The 18,478-nt window shown below is 33.6% G+C and overlaps 1 long non-coding RNA gene across 1 annotated transcript in view; it reads right to left on the bottom strand.

The window, feature by feature from the left end:
• LOC118532201 (uncharacterized) overlaps positions 1–18,478 on the bottom strand; it is a 433,403-nt gene that overhangs the window by 296,204 nt on the left and 118,721 nt on the right. The window contains exon 2 of the long non-coding RNA XR_013450149.1: positions 14,526–14,663. This is a non-coding gene — a long non-coding RNA (uncharacterized LOC118532201). The remainder of the gene's footprint in view (positions 1–14,525; positions 14,664–18,478) is intronic.

Raw genomic sequence — 18,478 nt, 5'->3', positions numbered from 1 at the left:
TAATTTGTATATAATCATGTAAATAATTTTAAATTTAAAAATATGTAATTTTCATTTTCTCATATAAGGCAATTAAATATATTTTTAGACTTATTAAGAGCATATATTTACTTAAATGTGACAGAAAGCTTTTCTTTTTTATTATAGAGTGTTTCATTAACTCTAAGGGATTTGACAGGATAATTGCTTACACTGGTCATTTCCTTTACAAAATATTCAACAGAATTCAATATCTGAATAAGAAGTTTAGATAATTCATGTAGCTTCTTACTTATCATATTTGTAGTATTACTACCTATCAGTCAAAAGCCTATATTAACTCTCCCAAAGAGTTTTGATGCATTTTTTATTGTCTAGCTCATAAAAAAGGCCTAAATTTCCAAAATACTGGATTAGAGGACTACGTGTAACATAAGTAACATAACTTGTAACATAACTTAATTAACATAAGACTTTGATCCACTATGGCTGATATGACCATGCCATCCATATTGCAGCTTTCTAGCTCCTTGACATTTCAGAAAATATTCATGTGTGTATACTAAAGGGAAAACATGAAACATCTGATCAGAAAAACCTGGTTTGAGACCTGGCTTTGACAGTTACTAGCTGGGTGAATTTTGAGAGGAAACAAATTCTCTAAAATAAATTTCCTTCCTTAATAATACTGTTGAGAGTTGTTGAAAAGAATCAAAATGATATGGTGTACATGCGAACTCTTTGTAAGCTAGTATATAAATGCCAAGAATTTTGATTATTATCCCAATGATAATGATGAGACTGCAATTTATTAAGCATGAAAACAAAAAGTTTGTCACATAAACATGTTAAGTAAACTTGATTTTCATGAATTTCTCTAAAGTATATAATCAAAGCCTCCAGTTCCACTCAAGATGGAGTAAACGCACTCTGCTCTGTCTCTCCCATGAATGCCTCTCAAAACCTGGACATCACGCATGAAGTAGCTATCTTTGGATAATATTTGAAAAATATATGGTATACTGTGTATTGGGGAAGGAAACCAGAACTTGGAAGTTAAAATGAACTGGAAGTGATTCTCTTTTTTCCCTCTAATATCTTGCATCCTGTTATTCAAAGCCAACATGGCACGCAGAACTCTCATGGATGCAGATAGGAAGAGTTCAAAAAGAAGCCAATCTTTCTGTTTTCAGTAAGAGGAAAGGGGGTACCTTAAGGGCCAGAAAGAATGGGGGAAAACTGGATTTTGTTGTTGCTGTTGTTCTCTCTTATCCCTGCCATCAGGAAATTTCAAGGAAGCAGCACCAGCAGCAAAATGATTGCAGTGCAATTGGGCAACAATCTGCAAGTCTGAGAGAGGGTATTTGTTTTCTATGACCACAGAAACTGTCATCCTGCGAGTATGGAGAGAATCTACATTGCTTTTCCCCCCAACATACTATTGTTTCTGGGGCCCAGTGGCCGATGTAGTAGCAGGAACTGCATACAGGAGTGGGGAAACTAAAGGTCCAGTTTATGGCCAGAAGACCAAGAAGGGGAGGAGAAGAAGACCTAGGAGCTAGAAAGTTTCAGGGAAATCACAGAGAAAAAGGATCTCAGGAAAGAGATACCATAATGAGATACTATAATATATAAATGCCTGGGATCCCCCTTAATCTTTACATGCATGTTTCTGACTTTAACAGCATATCAAAGGCTTTGAGGAAGGTACTAACAGGCACAGGACCTCCCAGATCCCAGACTACCCACTGAATGATGCCCATGTGGTACAGTTATAGATAATATGGCAAACACTCAGAAAACTGAACCGCCAGAATGCGGGTGAGAACTTGTGGGTCAAACCTAACTGGATTAGCTTCCAGCTAAAATCATTCTCCTCGGCAATAAAGTGATATCAAGAATATTATAACATAATATTTAAATATCCAGGATGCATCCAAACTTATGTGACAAAGAAATGAGAAAATCTTACTAATTCTCAAGGGAAAAGACAAACAATAGAGGCACACCTTGACATAACCCAGCTATTAGAATTATCACAGACTTTAAAAGCAACTATTATATTCATGCACAAGAAGAAGGAATAATCTTGAAATGAATGGGAAGAGGGAAAGTCTCAGTAGGGAAATAAATGATATTACCAACTATAAATTTTAACTTAGAATAACTGAAATGGGTTCAATAGCAAAATGAAGATGACAGAATTGTCAGTGAACTTGAACTTAAATATAGATTAGTAGATATTAACCAATGTGAACAACAGAGAGGAAAAGACTGTGGAAAAATGTAGAAAAAAATGAATAGAACATACATGTTATTGGAGTCCCAGAAGGTAAGGAGAAAGACTGCAGTACAAAATAAATATATGAAGAATAGCTAAAAATTTCTTAAAATTCGGTAAAAGAGATATAAATTATGGTACAGATTAAAGAAACTCAGTGAACTTCAAACCAGATAAACAAAGAAAACATGCCTGGATAGACTGGAATCTAAAACTTAAAAACTAAAGATGAAAAATCTTGAGAACCTAGAGACAAATGCCGCATTATGTATAAGGAAATGATTCAGAGGACAGTATATTTCTTATCAGAAACAACGGAGGTCAGGTGACAGTGGAAACTGTTTTGTAAATAATGACAAAAATAAACTGTTATTAAACAATTCCATATCCTGTGAAATATTCTTCAGGAAAGAAAGTGAAATAAAGACATTCTCAGATGAAGGAAAATGAAGACTATTTGTTTCTAGGAGACCTGCCCTAAGGAATACTAAGGCAAAATGAATCCAGAAGGAAATGTGGAACTTTAGGGATGTAGAAAATACAACAAAAAATGTAACTATCTAGAGAAGTAAAATAAACTATTTTCTCTTCTTAATTTTGTTAAAATATATGTCATGGTTGGAAGCAAAAAAATATAACATTGTCTTGTGAGGTTCGCAATTTGTTATATATGTTACATATGCTATGTGTGTATAAATATTACATATTTATTATATATATAATATATATGTTTTTATGTATACAGAGAGACAGACAGCTAGGAATAAAGGAGATAGGGCAAAGATTATTACCACTATTACTACTTATATGGTGGTAAGACTTCTACATTGCATTTGAAGTGGTAAAATACTAATTCTAAGTAGACTGGGAAAATTTAGGTATGTTTAATTTCTAGAGCAACCAATAAAAAAATAAAAAAGATACAGTCAAAAATCACAATAAGCAAAATAAAATACTAAAATGGGATAATAAAACATATTCACTTAATATAAAAGAAGATAGGAAAGGGGCACAATGGAACAAACATGAAAGAAAACAGAAAGCAAATAATGTGGTATCCCTAAATAAAAACATATCAATAATTACATTATATATAAATGATTTCATAACACCAAAATACAGAGATTATCTGAATGGGGTTAAAAAACAAACAAAAAAACAAAAACAAAACTGGACCCAACAAACTATATGCTGTCTACAAGAAATTACTTTAATCGCAACAATGTATGTAGGTTAAAAGTAAAAGAATGGTAAAAGATATACCATACAAACATTGACCCATTTATCCTTATGTAATATATTTCTTTATCCCTAGTAATTTCTCTTGTTCTGAATATATTCATTCTGTCTGAAAAACTCCATTTAACACTTTTTTTTTGGTATGCTAGCTGTAAAAAATCCTTTAAATAATTGTTTATAAAAGTAAATATTTTCTTCTCAGTTTTGAAAGATCTTTTTTGTTCAGTATAGAATGCTCAGTTGATAGTTTTTCTTTGCCCTTCAGCATTTTGAATAAGTTCCTCTAATATCATCTGGCTTGTGTAGTTTCTGATGAGAAGTTAGCTATAACCTTATTTTTTTTTTCTTTTCTTTCTTTTCATTTAAAGATTTTCTCTCCACCTCTGATTTGCAGCAGTTTCATTATGATATGCCTAGGTGTTTTGTTTTGTGTTCTATTTATCCTGCTTGGTGTAGTCTGAGCTTTTACATCTATAGAATATTTCCATAGTAACATCAAGATTATTGGCTAATTGAATGACCACACACGATAACCTAGCCAACTTGACACATGTAACTATCACAGTACCATCTGATATTTCACTTTATCCATCTTTTTTACTGGAATATTTAACATTAATTTTAGTTATTTTAAATTCACTATCTCATTGTTCCAAAATCTGTGCCTTATCTTGAGTTTAATTCTATTGATTTTATTTGACAGCATGTTCCTTTCAACTTTTTTTGTATGCCTTGGAATTTTTCTGGTAGTTGGATGTCTTATGTAGAGCCCTAGAGACTAAAATAGACTGAGACAAATAGTTTTGTTTTTCTTTATTGGATTGGAAATGGGCTTACTTTCCTATTGCTAAGCTACTAGTGTGGGAATTGAGTCAATCTAGCCAGGAGTTGATATGTGTTTGGGATTTGTTGTTACTATGGTTTACTTCAGTTTAGCACAAGGTTCAAATTCCACTGGTATTTCCTCACTTTTAGTGTAGGAGTTGGTTTGCCAATGGTTTTATCTCAGTATCTGCTCATTTTCATCCTTAGGTCTTCCTTTTGTATAGTAGTGCCTCATCCAGAAAGAGTCTTCCTATATGCTCTCGGCTTTTTCTCAGCAGAAAATTGCTATTTCTTATTACTCACTGTTTCTTTGCCTGGTAATGGGGTACAGAAAAGGGATATTCACTTTTATTCTGATTTAGCCTAACTTTCAGGAGGGCACTAACTAGGCCCCTGGTTCCTAGGGGTAGGTCATTCTCATGGGTACTGTCCTTCTAACAGAACTATTGGTTTGGGACCAACAAGCATTCCTACCCTTCTCATAGGATAGAAAGTCTTATTTTGTCCCCTTTTATCAAAAGCTATCTGTTTTCATTAGTTCCCTAAGTGTGACAGATTTTTTGTTGTTGTTGTTTTTTATATGTTTGTTTTAGCATTTCCTTGAACAGTTAAAGCTCTTATTCTGTAGGAGAGGTAGGGGAGAAGAGGTAAAGGATGGAGTTTTGTGACTTTCCTATAATGGTTGCTCTTTCTCTCCCAGGCCTGTACCATGAAAAAGGCTATCTCAGAACTTCTGACAAACTTTTATATGAGTATTCAAAGAATGGCTTGTAAGTAGGTCTAAGGATACTGAATTTCCTTCAAGTCTGTGTACCCTAGATATTCTCTGTTATCTAACTAGCCCATAGTTACCCTCTACCAGTTTGTTAAAAAATTCTACCTAGATTCTACTGATGGGCCAGAAGCATTTATCCAGAGAAATAAGTGCTCCTGTTCTGTTTCTCCTTAAAAGTGCCTATATTTCCTTCGATTTCAGGTTAGTTTATGGCCATGTTACCTCAGTTCTCTGACAGGATCAAGAAAATGGTAAATTTGCAGGTTGCCTAGAATTTTTTTTTCTTGTTGTTCTTGCGTTAGTGTGGGAGTGATGTTCTTGCTAATTTTCTACATTCCAAATGAAAGTTCTATTTTTTGAATGAAATATTGGACAAAGGAAGCATTGGCCCTTGCTTCCCTGATTTTATAAGGATGATGGTTACTAAAATATAACTATTAACTTTGAAATAATTAATGCATGTTTAAAAACTGAGGCATTCCCTGAAAGAAAAGAAATCTTTTAACAAAGGATCTTAATTTATAGGTTTGGTATTGTGAGGTGGGCTTAGGAAATGATGCTGTAGCAAAATATATTTGTATTAAAATTAGTTACCAGTTAATGTACTACTGAATCTGACTCCATTTTTAAGGTCTAACTGCTAACAGCTTTTAAACTTTTCCCCTCCTTCTTGCCCTTTGCCCTACAGTTGGGAAGATAGATCCTTTTGCACTAGAGGAAGATTGAACCATGAAAGCCTCTTGGCAAACTGCCTGGGGGCCCTCACCCTGGCCTCACCCCATAACCATAATAAAAACCTCTAGCCAGTCTCCTTCCCTTGCCTTCTAGAGCCATTTTTGGGCCTTCTTGGGAGGCCTACCCTGTTCTCCAAGAAAAGCTTCAATTATGTAAGAAATAAACCTTTTACCTTGGTAGTAAAACCTTGGTAGTAAATCCAAAATTTGGGGAGGGTTCATCCTGATACTTCAAATTGGCCACAACAGCTAATTTTCACATCTATGTAAGCCTGCATCATTCACAGGGGTTTTGGAATATTTGCAAGTAGGTCATACTATATATATACAAATATTCTTATTTAGACTATAAACATGTAGAAATATTTACATAATGAAAATTGGAGTAACTTCTTATCAGTTCAATTCTTGTCTTGGAAATTTCTGATCTGGTGATTCAGACAATTAAAGAGAGCCATATCACCCTTATTTTTAACTGTCTGGGAGAATCTAAGGCCATATAATCATGTACTTGAATTTTCAGACTGAGTTTTAGGAGGAAATATATAGAACACTCAAGATAATATGAAGGCAGTTTAATAGAAGGTATATTTACAGTCATAGCCAACAGATAAAGAAAAAAGAATCTCATACTTGGGCAAGTAGGCTTGCAACAGTAAAGACCAGTATCACCCTTAGACCTGAAGAGTAAAGGTAAGGAAGGTAACTATAATAGGAATGGAGAGAGGGCTGTGTGGAGAGGGTATGAAGCTGAGATATTTTGGTGGGGACATGTGACTAGCATAAGGAGACTGAAGAGCCAAGAGAACAAATGTGCTGATATCACTCCTCCCCTCTTATCTCCTGCATGTGACCCTCCCCTTATTCTCCTTGACAAAACCTATCTGGAAGCAAGAGGGAACAAACAATACAAAACAACTATTAATGTCATCCCTATAGGTCAGCACTGGGCTGGATGAAAATGAATAGAAACAAGATCCGAAGATGCAAGGGAATGATGTTAAAACACCAGAACTTCTTTATGCTTAAAGTAATATTATAAATCTACTCCCAAAATTATTGTTATTTTTCCTTTAAGTAGAAAGATATATCCTGTGGTTTTACCATACAGAGAACTGATATCTTTCATGTCCCTAACAAAATTTGTAAAGTTTCATTTACTAATTAATTCTTAACTTATTCTTAATTCATGTGTACCAAATATCTAGTCTCTTCACATGAATAGACACTTTTCCAAAGAAGACATCCAGATGACTAACAGACACATGAAAGGATGCTCAATATCATGGATAATTAGGGAAATACGAATCAAAACCACAATGAGATACCACCTCACACCTGTCAGAATAGCTAAAATTAACAAAAAACAACAGGTGTTGGCAAGGATGTGGAGAAAGGGAACCCTCTTGCACTGTTGGTGAGAATGCAAAGGGGTACAGCCACTCTGGAGAACAGTTTGGAGGTTCCTCAAAAAGTTAAAAAGAGAACTACCCTACAATCCAGCAATTGCACTGCTAGGTATTTACCCAAAGGATACAAAAATACAGATTTGAAGGGATACATGCACCCTGATGTTTATAGCAGCATTATCTATAATAGCCAAACTATGGAAGGAGCCCACATGTCCAACGGCTGATGAATATATATATATATATATATATATATATATATATATATATATATATATAATGTAATATGTAATATGACTGATGAATGGATAAAGAAGATGTGATATATATATATATATGTGATATATATAATGTAATGTATATATAATATATATGTATATATAATATATATAATATACATATAATATAATATATATAATATATATTATAATGGAATATTACTCAGCCATCAAAAAGAATGAAACCTTGGCATTTGCAATGACATGGATGGAGCTAGAGAGCATTATTCAATGTGAAATAACTCAGTCAGAGAAAGACAAATACCATTTGATCTCACTCATATGTGGAATTTAAGAAACAAAACAGATGAACATAGGGGAAGGGGAGAAAAGGAGAAAGACTCTTAACGATAGAGAAAAACTGAGGGTTGATGGAGGGAGGTAGATGGGTGATGGGCATTAAGGAGGGCACTTGTGATGAGCCTTGGGTGTTGTATGTAATCACTGAATTCTGCTCCAGAAACCAATATTGCACTGTATGTTCACTAACTAAAATTTAAATAAAAAACAATCTAGTCTTTTCAGCTCATACTGTTATTGTTCTATGTGTGTCCTTAAGGTTAATCATCCCCTCAATATATGGAACAAATGACAGTAACTCTGGAAATTATACCATACTGTCTTAAGATACGGTTTTATTTTTCATTCAGTTTTAGACTTTGGGTAGTTGTGTCCATTCTACACCACAGAAGATACATTACTTTTTGTTTCATCCCATGCCTAGACCAAGAACAATTTTATTGTTTCTGTAATTTTATAATATTATAATATTAGTAAGGACACACACTTGAAATAATCCTGAACAGGTTTTTACTTTTTCCCTTTGCTAGTTAACATTTAGTAGATACTTTTATATTAAAAACTTTAAAACAGTTTTAAATGAACAAAGTCTAGACTAGAAAACTCTATCTGTAGGCTATAAGAAGAACATGATTGATTGTGTTAATTATTTTCCCTTAGAAGAAAGGATACATTTTTTTCTAAGTACCTTCATAAATATTTTCAGGGGTAAGGTAAAGCAACCTTAGCTTTACTTATCTTTCTCATCTTCAGACTCTCATCCAAATTCTTCTCTTCAGTAGTAAAATCAGTCTCTTATATTCTGATATTCTCTGATGTATAATAGTATGTCATAGCAAATGAAGGTTCTGCTCGACTGCTGGCAGAAAAAATTACTTTTTCCTATCTCCTCCATCTTAATGAGCTGATGTTACAGTGCATGATATGTATTAAACAATAGAAAATGGAAAGGTTCCTGATGTTCACATTTTCTAAGTAGTTATAATAATTAAAACAATTTTACAATCAGTGTAAAATGCGGTAAGAAAAAAAACTCAGATTTTTGGAAAGAAAAGTATATATAAAGTTACATTTCCTTTCTAAAAATCTGTTTTTTAATCTGGTTTTTATCATAGTTTTTAGCCATTCAGGTGATCAATAAAAAGACCTGCATTAGGAAGAACTAAGATTGGAAATTCAGATTCTAGAAGATTAAGTACCTAATTTCATGGGCTTTACAGTATCTAAAAGTAAATAAAGGCATCAATGAGGACTTGGGAGATAAACACCTGGGAGGTAACAATAATTACAAAATACAATAGCACTGAAAAAAATGACAATGTGTTTTTCAGTAATGCTGCTGTTTTCCTATTTTATACTCTATCCACTAAAAGCTAAATTTAAGCAATTACTTATTAATGTGGTCTTCAGCCATTAAATATAAAACTTCTGATAGTGACAAAGAAATCTATACTTCATTAGCCTTTCATTAGGATGACTGAAAAAATTAATGATTCTGAAAACTTGTATACAATTTAAAAATTCCTAGAAACTATAGTTGGTCTGATTTGTATAAAGGTGGCACTGGGTCTTGGTTCTCTCAGCTATGGGTTAGTATAAATGGTTTTGAAGAAGATTTCTTCAATCATATTACCTTAATTGCATGTTCCTTGAGGTTAGGTCAAGACAAGAGTGAGGTTGAGAGAGAATGGCTCATGGAATGGAATTCTTAGATTCAGAAAGATAATGATCACCCCAAGTCAATGAGACACAGGCAAAACCTTTTGAGAGAGGTTTTAGCAAGTGTAACATGAATGCATTCTCACACCTTCCAATACATGCTTCCTGCAATATATTTTACCCTTAATGGTGTCAGTGATCTATTTGTCAATATGACATATTATAAGAAAGTACTTTCATTAATGGAGCTGTGTATCAGTTTTATTTTTACAGATGGGTTTTAGAGCTGAGTTATATTTCCCTCTCTAGGTGAGAGGATCTCCACCTAAGAATTCCTTTCATAGAACATGATTAAAAAACAAACAAACAAACAAACAAACAAACAAAAACAGGCAAGTTATAATGCTGCCTCTCCTTTCTCAGTAGAAGATTTCTAGCAATAAAGTTAAAGGCGAAGATTTCTAACAATTTCAGGAAGATACTATGCATTATGATGGAGGCAAACAAGGGATACACAAAGAACCAAACCCTAAATTACTGGGCCACTGAAGGAAGAGACTTTCCAAAAATGAATCCCAGGCTGCATGACCAAGACTGTTTGAGGCACAGACCACCAGACCTCACCTTCTTGAAGGGCCATAGAATATGACTCTTACCATGAATGGTCAGGCACTAAGGGTTGAATCACTTTAAAAAAGTGTAGTAGGCAGAATAATAACCCTTAAGGAGGTACACACATGAATCCCCAGAACCTGTGAATATGTTATTTTACATAGCAAAAGGGATGTGACTGTACTAAGGGTTTTGAGATGGGGAGATTATTCTGGATCCTTAGAAGAGGGATGCAGAAGGATATGAGTCTGAGAGGATATGATAAAGGAAACAGAGGTTGAAGTCATTTGATTACTGGAAGGGGGCAATGACCCAAAGAATGAGAGAAAATTGTAGAAGCAGGAAAATGAAAGGAAATGGATTTTACTCTAGAGCGCCCAGAAGGAATGCAATTCAGTTGACAACATGATTTTAGCTCAGTGAAATGTATTTCAGATTTCTGATGTCTAGAATTGAAAGATAATAAATCTGTGTTGTTTCAAGCCACTAAAATTGTGATAATTTGTTATGGCAGCAACAGAAAAATAATGCAGATTTTGGTACCTGGAAGTAGAATGCTACCATAACAAATACCTAACAATGTGAACGTGGCTTTGGTATTGGACAGTGGGAAGAGACTGAAAGCATATTAAAGGGCATGACAGAAAAAGCGTAGATTGCATTAAGCAGACTCTTAGTAGGCATATGAATGTTAATAATTCTGCTAGTGTGGATTCAGAGGGAAGAATTAATTACCTAGGAAGTAACTGAATGAACATACTTGAACACAGGGAAATAGGCAGAAGTGGGAACACAGAGAAATGGAGAACGTATGTCCCAAACCATTGGGGAAGCTACTTAGGAATTCTGGCTGATTTTTGCCCAAAAGAGATATAGTACCAATATTACAAATTTTTCAGATGTTTTAAGATAAATCAGGAATATCTTGATTTTTAAATGTTGATCACTGGTTAAAAAATTTTAAAACACTGTCAAGCCCAACAAAATATGCATGCTGTTCTGATTTGACCAGAAGGCTGACATTGCTTTACATGGAATTTTAAAAGGAAGACATTATTGTAAAACACACATGTAAATTTTCTTTTCATCTGAAATGTCCTTTAGTGGTGTTGCTGTATCATTTGGTGAACATCAATTGTTAAAGTGCTAGATTAAGACAGCAGGTGATCTGAATGTATTGATTGTATTGATTATAGATGGTAAGACTTCATGGATGTACAAAATCAAAAAAAAATTAAAAGGAAAATAATGTTTCTAATGACTTTCCATGCGCCAATTACTGTTTAATATTTAGATATGATTTTTTACTTAATCTTCACAAAACTATGTGGTAGCTATTACCGCTCATTAATGGTCAATGGACACTATATATACTTAAGAAAGCTGAAATATAGTATCTCTTTAAAATATCATACCACTTGTAAGTCATAAACCCAGGTTTCCCTGCCTCTAAAATTATTTCCTTTCCAATACAACTGACTGCCACCTCAGCACATAATACAAATCATGTTCTTATGTTTAACAGAACTCCATGCAGTTTAGATTTAGAGAATAATTCTAGAATTAAACTTGACTTGGGTTTTGAATGTAGTAAGAATAGTTAATGGGCATAAATAAATAGCAAGACTATTAGATCGAAGATAACTAATGTGAACTACCAATTCCTCTTTGGGCAGAAATGTGAAAATGAGGAGCTGTGATGGAACTAGTGAAATAGATGGAGATATTGGGGACTGAAATAATGGAGAAGGAAAAAATATAGTGAAGAGGAAGCATTATATATGTCTATGCTGAACTTGTATGGCATGTGGGGCATAACCCTGGGATTTGGAGGCTGAAGAATAAGGTTCAAGGAAAGTAATCTTGCTTTACCTAAGGTCCTGTTGTCCTCCCTGAGCCTGCTTCCTCTTCAGTGTAATGGGAATGATACTAATTTCATAAAACGACTGTAAGGATGTTTTAATGCTATTTGAATTTACTAACAAACGTTAGTTCTTCCTGCCTATGTAGATGCAACTGCGTGCTTGTAGAATTAAATTTTACAAATTATTTTTGCTCAATATATGTCTTCATTTTTCATATTACTACATTCAATGGAAAACAAAAACAGAAAGAATAACAAACCCACAAAAGAAATCCTTAAGAGAGATCCAGCATGGGCTATCATACACTGCCCCATGACCACAGAGACTTCGCTAACAGTGAGAATTTATAGATGTGACTTAAGACAATGTAAATTATTCCATTGTACATTTCCATTAGATGAGACTCTTCTTGAATATTCACAGAAAAAATAATGTCCGTTACAGTTAAAAACCAGACTATGCTAGTCTCACACTGAATGTGCATGGGAGCAGGGGTGGGAGGGTGTGTGGGTGTGGGGTGTGAGAAAGTACATTTTTTTGTGAACCAAGTCCTCATTATCTAATTTTTTGAAGACAGAATATTCAGAAGAACTACAAAAAGACCTAACTCACACATTTAAAAAACCCTTTCCCCTATTACTCAGAAGATACCAGGATTTACTACTAGTGGTAAAGGAGTTCAAATGAGAAAGCTTCACTAATGACATTTCAGTGAACTAGAAAGAATTTCCCTCCACTGGAAGGAATCCTATAGTGAAAGGAACTTGAGAGAGTTTAAATTGTTCTAAGGCTCAAGCCTTTTAACCTCTTAGGATGAATATTCTTGAGAGATAAAAACAATCTTTGTTTCCTAGAATAATTGAAGTTTTTTTTTTTTAAAGTAATAGCAACTGGCTAAAATCGCTTTTATCTTTCCAAACATTCTAAAATATACATTTATCATTACCCTCATGTACATTTGTTTATTATTTACAGATTTTACTATATAGACACATTATATATTTTTAAAAGATTATTTAGAGAAGCAAGGACATTTCCATGGGATCAATTTAAATCACTATGCAAGAAATGTTTTACATTTGAAAAAGAAATACAGTAATTTAGGTCACCTGAGGGAAGAATGTTTGAAAAATGAGTATCTGTTATAAAGACTTACCATTTGCAATCTTGTTCAGAACTCTATGCATAACGGTTTCAAAAAAATTATAGTGAGTAAGCTGTGACTACAAAAGCTGAAAACCATAATTATTTTTTTAAAATTGTAACTTACTCTTAGAATATTAAGTGCAGAGCCAGCTTTACGAGTGTGCAACCTGGAGAGTCACAAAGGAACCTATGCTCGGGTGTGCCCTGTACTTGGTTTAAAGGTGTGTTTTTGCTATCTTAAAATTCTTCATGATTTTTCTACAAAAGGAGTCACATTCTCATTTTCCGCTGGGCCTCCCAAATTTTTAGATAATCCTGATTTTTTTCAAGTGAGTCATAAATCCCCCTACACGAATAATACAGCCCCACTTCCACAGGGTCTGTGTCTTTCTCACATTAACAAAACCACAATCATTTAAAAAATATTACAAAACACCACAACCCTATTTGGCTTCTTAAAATAAACATTTAAAAGACCCTTTAATTTCGCACTAAAAATGAAGTAGAAGTAATTTATTTGATGAACTCCTTACACCATGATGGGATCCTGTCAAATTTTATTTTAAATTGAGAGATAGTATGATGATAAGAGATTAAAAGAGTGTAGAAAATCATTATTGAATTCTCTACCATACAGATTTTCTTATATATATATATGTCTTATTATATAATCAGATTTTATTGTGAATTATCTATGCATATCAGAATAACCAGGAGTATTTATTAATAATGCAGAATTCTGGGTCTTGTTCCCTGAATTTTTTATTCAGTAGTTTTGGGATGGTGAGGACAGCAGTCTACATTGTTAGTAAGCATCCCAAGTAAATTTAACCCTAGTTGAAATCCATCATTTTCTGTTTTGCTTTGTTTAATGATATAACAGTTTTTATGTGTATTAAAATAGTATTTAAAATTGTTTTTAAAGACATACAGTATTTCATCATGTGGCAATGCTATAACCTATTAATTTTTATTGTATGTAGCATATTTTAATATTCAATTAAAAACCACCATAAACTATAAGATAGTCCAGTAGCTGAATAAAGAATAAATATGCAAAAATTTGTGTTTTTCCTTTAGACATATAATAATCTGTTAACAGATAAAATGAAATAAAAAAGCACTAAGAATATAAATTACACAGAAATAACCTTATTAAAACATTTGTTATATAAGGAAATACTCAAAATCAAAAATTTTCCAAATGTTACTGAGAGATATAAAATAATATTAGCATAATTAAAGAGATTTAGCACATTCTTTGATAGCGAGAGTGAAGAAAACATATGGTCATGTCATTATGATATACACACTGATATCCTGCAATGAGAAGGTACTTACTTACCTTTGTGGTAATTCCCCAAAACCCATAACTACAGTCTAACCATGAAGAAATATCAACTAAAAGACATTCTCAAAATACCTCAGGAATTGCACGGGTCCTGTGTGACTCCAGGGGGCGAGGATTCATGGAAGCTCGTGCGTGGATTCCTCTGGATTTTACCCCATGCACCTCTTCCCTTCAATGACTTTGCTTTATATCCTTTCAAATAAATCTTAGCTGTGAATATAAAAACAAGGAAAAATGTCAAGTTTAAGAAGAAGAAGGAAAGACTGGAAATTCTGGGTTATCTCTTTTGTTTCATTGATTAATTTGTCTTTACACCAATGTTATACTTGATTATTTTAGGTCTATAAAAAGACTTGCATTGAAATAATGGAAGTCCATGAACTCTACTGTTCTATTTCAAACTTGTTTTGACTATTATATGTCTTCTTCATTTCCACAAAAAATTATGAGTCAGCTTGCCAATCTTTAAAACAACCTGCTGGTATTTTAGAATTGCACTACATCTATGTATCAATTTAGAGATTTGACATCTTAATATATTGAAACTTTTGATTGATTGGCATGGCACAACACTTCACTTATTTAGATCTTCTTTAACTTTAATCAGCATTTGTCTTCTATATCCTTTCCTCAAATGTATCCCATAGTACTTCATAGATTTTTAAAAATATTTTATTTATTTGAGAAAGAGCACACCTGCACCCACAGGTGCGGGGCGGGGGAAGGTACAGAGGGGAAGGAAGGGGGGGGGAGATAATCTCCAGCAGACTCCGCACTGAGTGCAGAGCCTGACTCGGGGCTGGATGGCAGGACACCGAAATCATGACCTTAGCCAAAACCAAGAGTCTGACATTGAACCGCCTGAGCCACCAGGTACCCCAGTACTTCATATTTTTGATGCTATTCTAAGTGGTATTGTTTTCATATCTTCATTTTCCAATTATTTATTACTAGTATATAATATAATTGATTTTTTTGTGTATTAGTCTTAGATCTTTCAACTTTTCCAAATGTATTTATTAATTCTAGTAGCTTCTCACCCTCCACCAACCCCTGCCTTAAATCTGTAGGACATTCTGGGGCGCCTGGGTGGCTCAGTCGTTAAGTGTCTGCCTTCGGCTCAGGTCATGATCCCAGAGTCCTGGGATCGAGCCCCGCATCGGGCTCCCTGCTCCGCAAGAAGCCTGCTTCTCCCTCTCCCATTCCCCCTGCTTGTATTCCCTCTCTCACTGTGTCTCTCTGTCAAATAAATAAATAAAATCTTTAAAAAAAAAAAAATCTGTAGGACATTCTACCTAGAAATCAAGTTATCTCAAAATAAGGAAAGTTTTGCTTCTTCCTTTCTAATCTTTATGCCTCTTTTATTCCTCTTTCTTACTGTACTGACTACAGTCTCAGGCACAATATTAAGTAGAAGTGGTAATAATAGGTACTTTTGGCTTGTTCATGATCTTAGAGGAAAAGAATTAAGTCTTTCAACATTAAGCATAATTGTAGATGTAGGTTATTGTTAGGTATACTTTATCAGATTGAGGAAATATCTTTAAAGAATTGAAAAGAGTCTAAGATTTTAGCAAATTTTCAAGCTAATAAGTTAGCCTGCCACAGGTTAATGGATACTGGCAGAAAGCATAAGACTTTTGAATCAAAGACAAAATATTTTAACTCACATCGATAGCTGCTACTAAAGTACTGGCATTTTGTTGCACTATTTCCTTGAGCCCTAATTTCCACAATGTCATATAAACAGGGCCAAATTATACATGCACATTCAATGGGTTGTGTTACTAAAGAGAAAATTTATCTTAGGAGACTCTAATATTCTATAAAAGGCAGTAAGTATGCCTGCTCTTGTGCTCCAGAGGTAGACATTATCTTTATTAAACATTTAAGGATGTCCATTAGTTCTTCTGGAAAGAGACACTTTGTTTTCCAAACATGTGCTACAAGCATCCTTAGAAAGATAGTCCCAAACAAAAGGACTATCAATACATTGCTTGTAAGGCATGAAAATGCACAAGAGACCTATGGACAATTTTCTCTCAACTATTTCCTTCTATTCATATTTTGTTGAGTTTTCACCATGAATGAATGTAGGATTTTGTCAAACACTTTCTCAATATCTATTTTATGGCTTTTAATCTTCATTTCACTAATATGGTATATCTTGTTAATTTATTTTAAGATGTTTAAAAAAACTTGTATTCCTGAGATAAATCATATTTGGTCACAATGAATAGTTCTTTTTCTATATTGTTGATTTAGTTTTGCTAATAGTTTTTGAAAATTTTTGCATCAATGTTGATGCCATATATATGATGTCACTTTCTTGTGATCTATTGCTAATTTTATTTGATTAATACTGGTCTCATAAATGAGTTAGGAAATTGTCCCTTGTCTAAATCTGAAGAAGTTTACACAGGATTGGTATTATTACTTCCTTTTATTTTGACAAAATTCACCAATGAAGTAATTTTGCTTGGTGGTGTTTTTTTTTTTCTTTTAATGAAGATTTGTAATAAAGATTCAATAATTTTTCCTGACAGTAGTCTGTTTTTTGATTTGTCTAGCTTCTGTCTTTCTAGGAATCAACTTATTTTGTCTAAGTTATGTAATATGTTGGCATAAAGTTGTTGATAACTTTTGCTTCATCTTTTAATTGGGATAGAGTTTCTAGAGATGTCCTCTCTTTCATTTCTGGTAATAATTCGTGCATTCTTTCTTTTTTTCCTTGGTCTAGCTAGCTAAAAAATTACCCATTTTATTGATTTTTCTACAGAAACATCTTTCGTTTTCACTCATTTCCTTTAAACATTTTGTTTTCTATTTCATTGACTTATGTTCTGATCTTTATTTCTTTATTCCCCCTTGATTTTTCTTTTTGTGGTTTCCTGAGGTAGAACCATAGGTTAATAATGTTTTCTTTATTTTTGTCTTTTAGAACCATGGCTGTGATTGGTCTAGAAGTAGGTTTCTTTATGTTCTTCCTACTAGAGATTATTTCAGCTTCTTCCAGTTAAATTTTTTAAATCAATTTTTAAGTTTCAGCCATTTTTTCCTCAATAGTTTTTCCAGCACCATTTAATTACTTTTCTCGGGCTGGGACTTCTTATATATGTATGTTGGGATGCTTACGACTATCTGACAAGTTTCTAAGATTCTGTTCATTTTCCTTCAGTTGTTTTTTCTGCATTTTCTGGGCTGGAAATTCTCTAGTGTTCTAGCTTCAAATTCATTGACTATTTACTATGGCATCTAAAACTTTCTGTTGAGTCCATCTACCACTACACTTTCCATTTTGGTTGTTTTAGTTTTCAACTCTGTATATTCTATGCTATCCTTTTTAATACTTTTTATTTTCCTATTAAGCTCTCCTATTCATTGCATCATTTTCATATTTTTTCCTTTAATTCAGCTTTTATTAACTTTTTTTTCCCTTGAGTATGGGTCACAATTTCCTATTTGTTTGCACACTAGTATTTTGTTGTTTTTGTTGTTGCTGAAAATAGACATTTCAGAGTACGTCATATTATAGACACACTGGAATGTCCTTTATTTTTCTGAAGATTGTTGGTTTTATCTTAGTAATGGCATGACTAGACTTACACTATGGAATCTATCTCCACCATCGTATGTAACCACTGATGTCTCTGTTCAGTTACTTCTACAAAAAAAGTCTTACTTTTACTGTGTAACCAGTCTTCCTAGGGGTCACCTATGTGTCTGTATACGTGATTGGCCAATGATTTTGGCAGACTGTGCTCAACTACCTGTAACCCTATATGGTTTCCTCACGCTGCCAAGAGAGCTGGTATGGGTTCTGGAATATAGTCAAAGTTACAGCCACTTTTCATGTCTCCCTTGGCCTTCATTTTCACTGCCATCACTTGGTTCTTTCTTGTGCACGCATAGTTTTCAAGTTGAACTGGGATGTATGGAAAGCTTACTTCCCATGGCTCTTTCATTTCTAGAATCTCCCTATTAAAAAATAGCTGGCTGATCTGCTATTCTCCTTAACAGGGCCT

Source organism: Halichoerus grypus, chromosome 8 (genome assembly GCF_964656455.1).
Source record: "Halichoerus grypus chromosome 8, mHalGry1.hap1.1, whole genome shotgun sequence".
NCBI lineage: Eukaryota > Metazoa > Chordata > Mammalia > Carnivora > Phocidae > Halichoerus > Halichoerus grypus.
Note: the sequence above shows the minus strand (reverse complement) of the source record. Positions and strands in the feature narration are given on the sequence as shown.